Source organism: Bos indicus x Bos taurus, chromosome 22, assembly GCF_003369695.1.
Source record: "Bos indicus x Bos taurus breed Angus x Brahman F1 hybrid chromosome 22, Bos_hybrid_MaternalHap_v2.0, whole genome shotgun sequence".
Classification (NCBI taxonomy): Eukaryota; Metazoa; Chordata; class Mammalia; order Artiodactyla; family Bovidae; genus Bos; species Bos indicus x Bos taurus.
In genome coordinates, this window is record NC_040097.1 from 55,139,859 (window position 1) to 55,152,090 (window position 12,232).

The window sequence follows — 12,232 nt, forward strand, 5'->3', positions numbered from 1 at the left end:
CAATTTAATTGTATTACCACTGTGTAACTGGAACATAAAGCAGAAATGTATAAACTCAGAGAAAAAATAGTAAGAAAAAAGAAGATATCAAATAGGACTTCAGCACAAAAATTGGAAGAAAATATTAAATAGTAAATATTAAGCCATCACATAAATGAATATTATAAAGGTATCTGTGAAATTACTTGATTGAGTAATTGGATGATGGAAGTGAAGGAAGGAGAAAGGATAATATATTAAATTCATCACTGTTTACAGATTTAGCAGATACAGTATAAATTGCGATCATAAAAGTAACCTACTTGGATAAAACTACGTATGCTACTAGGATTAGAAGCAGCAGACAACAAAAAGCAAAACACGAGATGGTGAGGAAGTTTTGAAACCAGAAAAGAAAGTACAATATAAAATAAGATGACAAACATCCTTATCACATCAATAATTATAAAGGAGCTAAAATCTCTTGTGGAAAACAAAGCCTTTTATGTTGGGATCACTAAGCCATATCCTAACAAGATTCCTGGACTTCAAGGATGAAGAATCAACTGACTGAAGACACCAGCGCTCACAGACAGTGGAATAGCAGCTCCAAACACTCCAGGAGCTAAGTGGGTTCCAGAGAGTCCACACCCAGATCAAAGCTGTTCAGGGATGAAGGTAGCAAGCAGATCTAAACATGAAATAACACAGAAGTTGTTTTTTCCCCATAAGCCGTTCTTTAGGTGTCTAGGTACAATAGTTTGCAGACTAGTCTGTGGCTCAAATATAGCCAGCTACTTTTTTTTCTTTAACAGTTTTATTGTGATACAGCTGCGTCCATTCACTTACATACTATCTATAGCTGTTTTGCTTGGGCTTCCCTTGTGTCTGAGCTGGTAAAGAATCCGCCTGCAACACAGGAGACCTGGGTTCGATCCCTGGGTTGGGAAGATTCCCCTGGAGAAGGGAGGGGCTACCCACTCCAGTATTCTGGCCTGGAGAATTCCATCGACTGTGTAGTCCATGGGGTCACAAAGAGCTGGACATGACTGAGTGACTCACTTTCACACTTTCATGGCTGCTTTTGTGCTGCAAGGCAGAGTTAAGTAGTTGGGACAGAGCTTTTATGACCTGCATAGCCTAAAAGAGGTGGACGTTTGCAGACCCCTGCACTAGGCAATAAGCTCCTAAGGCTAGGGGTCCTCCTGTATCCCCAGCACTCATTCCTGGGAGGAGGGGGTGTTCCACACACACGCCAGATACAGGAGGAAGCATCCTTGTTCTCATTCTCTTAACTAACTGGAGCACGCTCTCTGCATCCATCTCCTGAACCACCCTTTATGCCTCAATTACACCCTTGGTGATAGTGACACATGGGGCTCCCAAGTGACTCGGTGGTAAAGAATCCACCTACCAGTTCAGGAGATGCAGGAGACATGGTTCCATCCCTGAGTTGGGAAGATCCCCTGGAGAAGGGAATGCAACCTACTCTAGTATTCTTGCCTGGGAAATCCCATGGACAGAGGAGCCTGGTGGGCTCTAGCCTATGGGATTGCATAAGAGTTGGACACGACTAACTGATTAAACAACAGCAGTGGCACATGAAGGTCCAATTCTTCGTGGTAAAAGTGCCAGAAGCTGCAAAGAGTTAACAGACTTTCAGCGAGCTAGTCTTTGTGAAGGATTTCTTTCATGGAATTTCTTACGGCTTCAAACACTGCGAAAATACCTTACACTTGTGCACTGATCTACAGATAACAATTTACTTGCTCTTGTCCTTTCTCTGCTCAACTGTCAGTCAAATGTACTCTGTTCTCCTGTAAAAAAGTTTGGAAGAAAGAAGGGCTATATTTAGCAGGTATAGAAATTAAACAACAGGCTTGCTTGTTAAATCAGTCCTGTTTCTCTCTCCTCACAGCTTCCTGGTCCTTGTTCCTCCTCTTTCCCTTTTCTTTACGCCAGGCAAGCTTAGAACCCTAAGAAGGTCTGGGAACAGGGGAAATTGGACACAGCCAGTACACCTCACTTTTCCAGGAGGCAGTAAGAGTGCTGGTTGAGAAAGTGAGCTCTAGGGTAAAGTAGCTTAATGGAAAATCGTTGCTGTGTCCCTCACCAGCTTGTGGCTCTGGCTGTGATACTTAACAGGCCGGTGTCCCAACGCCCCCATCTGTAAGACGGGTATCCTGACTGCCTACTTGTAGGCTTGCGGGAAATGGAACGTTTTAGTATGGACTGAAGCAGTTACACTGGTGCTTGGCGCATAATCGGCCCTCCCAAACGTCCGCTGCTGGCACTGTTGCCGTCCTCGTTCACTCTTTACTCTGAAGGGAGTGATCAGTGGGGGACTGGCATCCACAGCACTGTCTGCAGCGTGGCCTCCAGAAGGCTTCAGATAAGAGCGCCTGGGGTGTGCAGCTCCGGAGCTCCCAGCTCGGCACGCCTGCTTTCCCTCCGTCTCTGCAGGGCAGACGGCCTGCTCCATGGGCCGTGACAGCTCTAGAACCAGCTCTGAACACAGCGCTGGTTCCTGGATGCTCTGGGTTGGGGTACAGGAATTCCACCTTCATCTGACTGTTCAATGAAGATGGCGAAGATGATTCTGCACGGCTCCAGGAAGTTGTTTCTGGTTTTTGTTACTTTGGGAAAACTTGTTGGGACACCTGATTACTCATTTATTTATTTTCAGCCGTGCTGGGTCTTTGCTGCTGCCTGGGCTTTCCTCAGTTGCGGTGAGCAGGGGCTCCTCTCTAGTTGTGGTGCGCGGGCGTCTCGTGGCAGTGGGGCACAGGCTTTAGGGTGCCAGCTTCAGTAGCTGCGCCACGTGGGCTCAGTAGCGGTGTTCCCAGGCTCTAGAGCGCAGGCTCAGTAGTTGCGGTGTTCAGGCTTGGTTGCTCTGAAGCACGTGGTATCATCCCAGATCAGGGACTGAACCTATGTCTCCTGCAGGGCTTCCCTGGTGGCTCAGACGGTAAAGCGTTTGCCTACAATGTGGGAGACCCGGGTTCGATCTCCGGGTCAGGAAGATGCTCTGGAGAAGGAAATGGCAACCCACTCCAGTACTCTTGCCGGAAAAATCCCATGGATGGAGGAGTGTGGTGGGCTACAGCCCACAGGGTCGCAAAGAGGCGGACATGACTGAGCGACTTCACTTTCTTTCTGCATTGGTAGGCGAATTCTTTATCACTGAGCCTCCAGGAAAGCCCCTACCTCATTACTTATTAAAGGGATAAGACCTCTGCTTGCTAGGAGATTTCTGTGTATTTGGGGGGCTTCTAGGAAGTGATATGTAACACTGCTTTACATATTGCGTTTCTGAAGGAGTTACTCTAATCTGATTGTCACAAATAGGATTCATCTGATTTCAGAGCTGCATAAAGCAGTTCACGTCATAGTAACGTGCATTGCCTCAGAACGTGAACGAAATAGTGTTCCTGGTTTTGCTCACTCTGGGATGACAGAAGACCTCTAGTTCATCGGGGCTGGATTGTTTATCTGTTACTATACTCAGATTTTTTTTTCTTTAATCTTGGGACATTCTTATAAGAAAAAAATGAAGAATGACCCAATCTGTCTCTAAAATTAGAACTATATGACACTGACTATATATGAACTTTAAAGCATTAAGCAACACACTACAGATGATATGTAGTAAATTCTGATAGAAACCTGTAATGTCTCTTCTTTAAGGAGGGGGTAGTGACCCTGAGCCCAAGCAAATGGCTTTTATTCTATTTTGGTCTGGTTTCTTCTGTAGCAGAGAAGGCGGCTTTCCTTTACCCTTTTAGGGTCCCTGGCTGAGTGTGAAAATTGAAGTGACAAGAAAAGTAACAAGAGAAAAGCACACACATTTGTTTGATAGATGTTTTCCCTGAGGTGGAGCCTTAATGAGGAAATGAAGACCAGAGGAAACAGACCTGCATATTTCTGTGCTTGATGTGGTGCCGGGTGGGCCGTGGTGGACGAATATCATAGCTTGGGGGTGTGAGGTCAGTGCAGTGACCTGGGGACTGAGCAAGGACTGTCTGCTAGGGTCCTCCTCTGTCTCCCTCATCTTGGGAGGTGAGGCTGCTCCTCTGCTGCACGTGTAGGGAGCACACCTCTCACAGGAAGGTTTTACCACGTGTTTCAGGGAGGAAGGTGGAGGGGAGGAGAGCAGAGCAAGCTTCCTGCGTCTCCTGTTTTCTCAGACTCCTCTGCTGGGCTTCACATGTTCAGCATGCAAGGTGCCGTGTTTGGGGGAGTGTGTCCTGAACCTCTGGGTTCTTCCCTCTCACGCTGTCCACATTCAGAATCCTGTGCAGCTCCACTGCCTCTGCCACTTCTCTTCTCCCAGCCTCCTGCTGTTCACCATAAACTCGCAGACTGGGATGAGGGGCCCACTCACGTTCCTTCCCTCTCAGCACAGCCCCAACCCTGACGGGGCTATGGGAGTCTGGGTCCCACGAAATACTGACCTTTGCTAAATACTGTTTTGAGTGGCCCTTGTGTGTTTCCTTGGGGTTGGGCTCTTTTTATTCCAAGGAAAAGAAGACTTTTCTCTCTGTTTTTCCACAGTGACTCATAAGTACTGCTCTTAGTGGATACAGTAATGGAGGTGTTGATGTAAACAGGGACTGTACTTTCTCCTGTGATCCTCACTATAACCCTATGAGGTCTTTAATATTTAATTCTTCAATATTTAATATTTAATTATAATTTATTTACATAAATAAAATATATTAGATAAATTATATAAACGGAAATTTATTAATAATAAATATTATTTAATATTTAATGTTATTATACTCCTTTTATAGACAAGGAAATTGGAGGTAAGAGAATTTAAGTAACTTGCCCAACATCACATGACTAATATATCTTGGGGCTGGAACTGAAGCTCAAATCCAACCATCTACAGAACCCTAAATTTTAACCACCAACATGATAAAAAATAAACACGTATAATTTTAAAAGAAGAGTTCATCGGGGCCATGGTCTAGTCATACAAATTATAATTGCTTGGAAGTGGCTACAGATTGGAAAAAAACTAAAGTCATTTAGTCTATACCATGAAACTACTCTCTCCTATAACCAGCCCGTGAATTCTCTAACAACTACTTAGAATTTCAAATATTTGTAAGATTCAAGGACTTCATAGCCTTCAAAAACATTATAAAAAACTTTAATTTCATTTGACTAAATTCAGGTGCTTTATTTGAGTTCACTCAGACAATGGTAATAAATGACAGATGACGCTTCCCAGATGGCACTAGTGGTAAAGAGCCCACCTGCCAATGCAGGAGATGTTAACAGACGCATGTTCGATCCCTGGGTTGCGACAATGCCCTGGAGGAGAGCATGGCAATCTGCTCCAGTATTCTTTCCTGGAGAATCCCATGGACAGAGGAGCCTGGCGGGCTATGGTCAATGGTATCACAGAGTCGGACACTGCTGAAATGACTTAGTGCGATGACTCCACTATAATTTCTGATACTCTTAAGTTGTGCAAGTTAGTGGTAAGTGACATTTTTAACTCCTTGGATAGTTTCTAGGATACTGGTCATATATGGAGGACTTGGATGAATAAGTAAAATGAGAATATTTAAAATGTGCATTTCCTGATTTCTGTGTTGTCAGCTTTTGGAATAGTGGTTTATATCCCACCACTCAATTTTAATATATTTTGTGTTCTGTGTATCAGTTTGTAGACAGAGTAGAGGCCCCATATGGCAGCTTGATGGATGTGATACAGGCTCCCGCTGTGTCCTGAGGCCACTGAGCTGGTGTGTATTGATTATTGAGTCCTCTGACCTCCAGGATCACACTAGTGGTAGGCTTGTAAGGGGTGTGTCTCTAGCTTCTTGAATCTTAAAACTGGAAGAAATCTCAGAGTGATCTCCAGCTCAGTGATCTCATTTTATTTATTAGGAAAGACTGATGCTTGTTATTCATTGTAACTTTAGTATTTCCAGTCCAGGCCAGTCATCTCCCTATCAGAAACACTGAGTGCCTTCCAGGGCTCATGCATCCTGGCCTTGTGGGAGATGAGACTCCCTCCTGGCAGGAAAAGCTAAGCCTGTCGGAGCAGAGAAGGCAGTGGCACCCCACTCCAGTATTCTTGCTGGAAAATCCATGGACAGAGGAGCCTGGTAGGCTGCAGTCCATGGGTTCGCTAAGAGTCGGGCACGACTGAGCGACTTCACTTTCACTTTTCACTTTCATGCATTGGAGAAGGAAATGGCAACCCACCCCAGTGTTCTTGCCTGGAGAATCCCAGGGACAGGGAAGCCTGGTGGGCTGCCATCTATGGGGTCGCACAGAGTCGGACACGACTGAAGTGATTTAGCAGCAGCAGCAAGCCTATCGGAGAGCCAATGTCTGGGAGAAAATGGACTGAAGTGGTACACCGGCTATCTCAGTAGAGGGTCAGTGGGCCGAGAAGCAAAGTCCAAGTCAGAGGCAACTGCCCAGAACTAGAGGCCTCACCGTAGCACTGGGAGACCTAAGGGTGGAGCTGAGGTAGAGCCCGGGGCCAGTTTGGGAGCTGAGGAGCCCTGAAGCCAGGGTCTTGTTATACAAGGACAGTTGTCATGATCACGGATGGGGAGAAAGGCATTGTGTCCTGCATCCAGTGATTTTTTTTTATTTTTAGTTAATGTTGTTTGTTTGCCATGAGGGTAGCTAGAACTTGGTTGTAGTGTTCCAAAAGAGTACCAGACTAGATTAAATCAGTACGTGGTATTGCAGCTGAAACCAAGAACAATAAACAGCTGTCAGGACTCCACGTTGCAAAGGACAGAATATCTCATTTCAGTCAGCCCTTTCAAAGAAAGGGTTTATCATTTCACGTACCTGAGCTTTCAGAGCCTAGGCAGGCTCCATGATTGGCTGATCCAGAAGGTTGCGGTTTCTTTCCATCTCCCTGCTTCAGCTTCCACGGTGTCATTTTCCACCCAAACCTGTTTCTACTCGTGGTTTAAAGATGGCTGCCATAGGCCTGGGATTCTGGGGTTCCTGTTCAGCTTTGGTGAGATGCTGAGAGTTTCTGCCCCAGCATTCTGATCAAGTCCTGAGATCAGCTCTGATTGCATAGGTGTTCACCCTTGAACCCAAGCCTGATTTAAACCAACCAGGGACTACTAGTGGAATGAGAGAAGGAATGAGAGAAGGCATGAGCTTATTCTGGAAAAATACGGGATGTGGACAGAGAGGTAGCTACGGAAATAAAATCTAGGTGCTGTTAAGCAGAGAGAGACAGGAAATGCATTGGTCATTCAACTCGATTCACATAGACAAGAGGCCTGGACTTCTGAGCTTGTGAGCTGAGACACACTTTCCCCAGGTTCTCGACCCCAGCACTAAGGAGTCTGATTCAGTAGGTCTGCATTTGAACACATCTTCCCTGTTGATTCTGTTAATGAACCACCTATGAGAACCATGGGAGTACATGACTTTGGAAAAAAATGTTAAAAATATTTATAAAGTCTTTTTCCTTATAATAATAGAACATGTCCATAACCTAAAACTTAGAAAATACAAAAATGATAAGACAATTTGTAAAGTTGTTTTTTTTTTTCTTTCCCTACTAGCAGGGAAATGCCTGTAGTGCTTGCTAAAGAGGGACAGTGGTTGTTCAGTTAAAGGACTGAGCATGAGCTTTGAAAAATCTATTGTGTTCCTGTTTGATGAATGCTTTGCATTTCATTAGAATTCTTGCACAGCCTCAGAGCAGCCTTGGGATACTCGCCAACAGCTGATGGCCCTGCTGCTCTGCTAACACACAGGGGCAGAGGCTCTCTGTTAGTGTCATCCCCAAGACTGTCTTTATGGAGAGAGTCATTCATCAAGGCGAGCAGGGCACTCTGCACCCATCCAGGCCTGGAGGAGGTGACCACAGCCACTGAGAGCCCTCATACCTGGGAGAATCCCAGCGAGGCCCGGCCTTCCCTGCAAATGACTGGGCTTCAGCACTGGCCTTACACGTGGGGCTTCCCTGTGGTCAGCTTTGATCTTGCCATTTGTATGCTTGGTTGAAGGTGAGCTGTGACCCTCACTTGTATGTCCACAGTAATTTCAATAACTTTTGGCTTATTTCTGGGCTGGTTAAAGGAACCCACATAGACAAGCACAGGGCCTTGGATAGATGGCTAGAAATGTGGACTCGAGTTAGGCTGTCCTATTTACTGATTTGCCGGCTCTGCTACTTACGTCTCTTCAGCAAGCTTCTTCACCTCTCTGTCCCTTTGTTTCATTGCCTGTGAGATGGGGCCACTCCAAGGACCCGCTTCCTGAAGCTGTGTGAGCGGTAAGGCAGACAAGGACCTAACTTGCCAAGGGCCTGGTGCTGGAGACACCAGGTTAAGGAGGACACTGGATCTGATCAGTTCTACTCTGATGAGTGATCTCATTCGTTGACTTAAATGAAGTTGTTTCTACTCTGATGAGTGATCTCATTCGTTGACTTAAATGAAGTTGTTGCAGACACTGTCCACAAGAGCAAACAGCAGCTTCTGTAGACAACGTGTAGTTTGCTCTGCACTGAGAAACAACAGAGGGTTTTACGTAAGAAAGGTGCTATGATCTGATTTTTATATTTTCTTTTTCTTTGCCTTAGGTGTGCAGATGATGCACACAATGCAAGCAGAGAGACCAGCTGGGGGAAGAGAGTGTTTACCTAGGACGATACTTCGGATGTACACACGGGAATACCACGGGACAGGGGCTGGGGGTTAAGGGGAGAGCTGCGTCCCTGGCTGATGTGGCAGGTGGAGAGAGCCGGGGAGGAGCCCTGAGGCTTCTGTCTCAGGTGGCTGTACGGTGCCATCCCTGAGCACCACTTACCAGAAAGCCGCTGGCTTCTGTTTGTTTTTATTCCAAGGTGGATCAGATAATAATAACAATCAACTTTGGTTTGAGTGCTTGAGTTGGAGAGACCTGTAGTTGACTTAGGATGCCTGGGGAAGTCAGATACCTCCAGGTGGCTGGGTGTATTTACCCCTGTAAGTCATCCACGCAGAGTGCATACGCTAAGTCCTCTGGAACCTGCAATAGCAAAAGAACAGAACCCTGAAGAGAGGCCAGAAACACATCAGCATTCCTTTGTCAAAACAGAGGAACCAGTAAAAGAAATGAAATTAAGTCAGAGGAAAGGAGGAAAATTATGATTTGGGTCACAGACTCTTAAAGGAGAGAAGAAGGTAGCGTGGCTTTGAATGGTCATGTGGGATTAGGGTGGAACGGTACCTGATGTTGGCCTGGAATGCTAGGCACAGGCTGCCAGTAAGCTGACAGGGAGGGGGGCTTGGGAAATGACCAGAGTGGCTGCACACAACTTCCTCAGCCTGTGGGTTTAGGAGCCAAGGTGGGAACAAGTCCAGAGAAGAATTGGGGAGAGGAGTGTGCAGGGATGAGGGAAATCGTCATGGGGTGAGATCCAGGGCTTTCCTGGGGGTCTGGCCTGTGGGTGGTGAGGAAGGCTGTCCTATTCCCAACTCTCAAAGGACTTTCAGTCCAAGCCTTGCCTCTTCTCCCAGGGGTCCACAGCGTCTACTTGTATTGACTGACTCTCTAGGACCTACTTCTCAGGGACACAGGAGTGCTGCCCTCTGGAGCTGCGCACGCCTGCTCCTTTGGCCAGGCTTTCTGCTTGGCTTCCGCCCATCCACATGTCCCAGGCTCCTGGCCGCAGGGATGGGTAGAGGGTGGACACGCATCCCAAGTCAGGCTACTCAGAACGGAAGACACAATTGCAGGGGTGTCATTTAAACTCTTAGGGTTGCAGCCCTAGTTTCTTCCAGGTCTGTACCACCAGCTGCGTGATGGCCCTGGGTGCTGTTGGCATCATGTGACTGTGAAAGTGGGCATGAGCGGAGGACCTGGGGCTGAAAACTGAGGGAGGGGAGGTGGGCACTGCCTGCCCATCTAGCTTCTCCAGACGCTCAACTAATACATCCCTCTTACTGCTTGAGTAACAAGACACATCTTAGTGAATACACCCTTCCACTTCTTCAGACACAGTTGTAGAAATAAAAAAATAAAATGTTCATTTTTTAGAAATTCTTTGACATTTACAGGGATATTTTGCATCCATTGTCCCATTTGATCCTGACAAATATATGCACCATTTTACAGATGAAGGTCATTAATGGGCAATAGGAAACTAGAATTCACATTTCTGGTTCTTACTCATGACATCACCATGTAAATTCCTTTTAAACATAGTCAGTTGAATATTGAATGAGCAGTTTCATATTCCACTGCTAGTTCTGTCTCCATGCTATGTTTATATTTTTATGTATTGTTCTAAATCACAGAAGCTTTTTGCAAAAGCTGTGGCCTTTAGTGAGTAATCAATGTCTTAGTATGAAGATGCAGCAAGTATTAATGAGTTAGCAAAGAAATCAAAAAGCTGCTTTAAATGCATTTACCCCAACAAGCTCAGACAGGTCACATTCCAGAGTCCTGAAAGCACTCGCAGGTTTTATCTTGTTTATTATTTTAAGATTATTATTATTGTCCATATTTGAAAATTTTTGGAGAATGGGAGAGACACAAGAAAGGTAAAGCTGGGAAAAATATGACCTGTTTTTCAAAAGGGAGATCCTAGGAATTACAGACCTAATGCTATGCTTTGTCCCTCAGCCGTATCCAACTCTGTGATCCCATGGACTGGAGCCGGCCAAGCTTCTCTGTTCATGAGGATTCTCCAGACAAGAATACTGCAGTGGGTTGCCATGCCCTCCTCCAGGGGATCTTCCCAACCCAGGTATCGAACCCAGGTCTCCTTCATTACAGGTGGATTCTTTACCATCTGAGCCACCAGGGAAGCCCATGAATATTGGAGTGGGTTGCCTATCCCTTCTCCAGGAGAACTTCCTGACCCAGGAATCAAACTGGAGTCTCCTGCATTGCAGGCCGATTCTTTACCAGCTGAGCTACAGGGAAAGCCCACATATCTAATAGTTGATAGAAAAAATTGAAAACAATTCTAGAAGATAACCAAGCAATGTTCTATCTGTGGGAATTTGGAGAAGAATTTGACAATTACTGGTGTAAGTCCTGTCGAACTAACCTGGTCTCTGATAACAAGTCAATTGTTGTGATAAAACAAAGGCTATAAGATCCGAGGGTTCAGTAGATTTATGGGTAGTTTTAAAACCTCCCTGAAAATGAATGACTGTGTGTGTGTGCATGCGTTTGTGAGAGACTCAACTGCACAGAGAGGAGTTTGAGTGCACACTGCAGTTGCTGGCCTGATCCCTGCTTTAATCTATGCAGGCATCTTCTTTTGTTTTATACTAATATTTTCATTTTTAAAAACATTAATTTACTTATTTTTGGCTATGTTGGGTCTCAGTTGCAGTGCCCAGGCTTCTCTCTAGTTGTGGCGAGCAGGCTCTGTTGTTGGGGCACTCAGGTTTGGTTGACCATTGGCATATGGGATCTCAGTTCCCTGACCAGGGGTCAAACTCACACCCCCTGCATTGGAAGGCAGGTTCTTAACCATTGGACCACTAAAGAAGTCCCCCACGTTTATTTTATTCTCTTCCATCCCCACTTCCAATGCCATTTTGCCTCTTAGACACTCAGTCTGCTGCTGCTGAAACGCCAATACTTTGGCCACCTGATGCAAAGAGCTGACTCATTTGAAAAGACCCTGATACAGGGAAAGATTGAGGGCAGGAGGAGAAGGGGACGACAGAGGATGAGATGGTTGGATGGCGTCACCGACTCGATGGACATGAGTTTGGGTGAACTCCTGGGGTTGGTGATGGACAGCGAGGCCTGGTGTGCTGTGGTTCATGGGGTCACAAAGAGTCGGACACGACTGAGCGACTGAACTGAAATACAGCTGAACTGCTGTATTTAAGAAGTGAACTTCCTCTACTTCAATAGTATTTAGACGTTGGTGTACTTTGAGAATGTTTGGTGGTGTGTATGTTTATTTAAATTTACATAAGTATAGCTGAAATGCTAATCAAATGCTGTTTCTCCCACTCGATGTTATGTTTTAAAGAACTCTTTATGTGCACTTGGTGAGTCTGGTTTGTTTTCCTGCCTATTGCAGTTTCCACAGTGTTCCATCACATACACTTGTCACATTCTACTTGTCCCTTTGGAGGTGAGTCTTGCTTTCACAAACAGTGCTGAAATGAGCATCCTCGCACATGCCTCCTCATGGACCCGTTTGAGAGGTTCTCTGGGCTTTCCCGATGGCTCCGCAGTAAAGAATCTGCCTGTAGTGCAGGAGATACAGGAGATGAGGGTTCGATTC